We start from the raw sequence: 1,712 nt of genomic DNA, 5'->3' as shown, positions 1-1,712 counted from the left end.
ACTTGTTCATCCAAAATTCAATATTTCATTCGGTCTGATAACTGAACAATAACATATCACCCTCAACACATTGGAATAGCTTTTTTTTAATATCCTCATCGAAGTTCTTTACCAGATTTCTTCCGTCACATTCATGTATAATTAATTAGTGTATTATCTACTATGCTTAAGTTTGAAATATCATTATCATCGGTCTATCATGCTTAAGTTTGAAATGACGTCCTCGTCGTTCTGTCAAACTTAAAATTGAAATGGTATTATCAGTTTTATTATTATTTACTTTCGGCAACCTCGCAACTCCCGCTTCCTTATTTTGTCCTTTAGTCCTCACATTCCAGGAGCGATGTTTCTAACAAAGAGGAAAGATTTTACGTTTTCTAAGTAAGTGGCTTCATGCCTTGTCTGAAGCGATTTCGATTTTAAAATATAAGGGTAATGATAGTGAGTAAACGTTGGATACAAATATGGTTCAAATTATTATGAACTTGCCAGGATTCGAACCTGGAATCTTCTAATCCATAGTCAGACGCGTTATCCATTGCGCCACAAGCCTGTATGCCGCAAGATCTTACCGTGACTGTATACAGACAGTGCTAAATTCCGTTGACATGGCCAGGTAACTTTTTCGACAATTGCACGAAATGACCCAAAAACCCTTATTTCGGACTTTTTGTGTGACTCGGCGTTGTACGTTACGAACCATATATAGATAAAGACAATTTAGGGACTCATACCTTTCAGGGAAAAAATAATTTTTCAATTCGGTACATCCGTTCGAAAGTTTTATTGGCACACACACACACACACAAATAAATAAATAAATAAACATTTAGAATTTTATTAATAGTATAGATATAGATAACTGAAAGTTGCGAATTTGGGTCTTTGTCGTTTACTTGTCGTTAACAGGTATAAAGCATAGAACCTGGTAACAGTAATGTGTAGACACAGCGGTCTAGAAAGAAAATATTTTATCTAATAACTGAGATAAATCCTTAAGCCACATATAAATTATACAGGGTGGAACGATAAAATTGTCGCCCTCGGAAAGACGATATGATCCCATTTCCGTTAATTGAAACTGGTTTTCTTTTCTTTTTCTTTTTTTGTTGCACACCATCTACTAGTTGGCCAGTTGTGTGCAAATCTCAAGAGCGATAGGAGCCTTTTATCATGTCTGAAAGTGAAACAATGTTAAACGAGCGAGATTGGAGATGTGCCGCTGTACAACTCATGCTCTCTACTGATCCAAGTTATGAAAATAGGACCATTGTCAGCACCCTCTAAATGCATCACTGGATTGCCACGAATAACAGGTACGTGCTCAAAGTTTCCGGTCCTGTCTTTGTGTGCTTTCAAGTGAGGGCCATATTTTTGAAGTCGGCTTGAAAGTCAATACCAAAGTGTACCTGGATATGCTGAAGAGTGTGGTCATCCCCTGGTGCAATCAAGTGACCGCTGGCAGACCATAGGTGTGGCAGTAGGACGGCGCCGACTCACAAGTCCAAAGATGCTTGGCTTCAGTAGGAGTGCTACGACTTTCTACACTCACTGCCTCCCCTCTTCCCTCAACCTGAACCCGTTGGACTACTTTGTTTGGTCATACGTCGAGAACATCACCAATATAGTCCCAACACCAAAGCCAGTCTTATTGCCGCCATCCGCCAAGTGTTCGCCGAGCTCTTGGCGATGCTTGTAGAAAAGGCATGCTC

General features: G+C 39.5%; 1 non-coding gene across 1 annotated transcript; it reads right to left on the bottom strand.

The window, feature by feature from the left end:
* Nucleotides 1-480: 480 nt before the first annotated feature.
* On the bottom strand, nucleotides 481-553 carry Trnah-aug (transfer RNA histidin (anticodon AUG)). Its single transcript has one exon. It is a non-coding gene; the product is annotated as a tRNA-His (tRNA).
* Between the last annotated feature and the right edge of the window lie 1,159 nt (nucleotides 554-1,712).

The sequence above is a fragment of the Euprymna scolopes genome, chromosome 26 (genome assembly GCF_053919585.1).
Source record: "Euprymna scolopes isolate OS-2025 chromosome 26, ASM5391958v1, whole genome shotgun sequence".
Taxonomy (NCBI): Eukaryota; Metazoa; Mollusca; class Cephalopoda; order Sepiida; family Sepiolidae; genus Euprymna; species Euprymna scolopes.
Note: the sequence above shows the minus strand (reverse complement) of the source record. Positions and strands in the feature narration are given on the sequence as shown.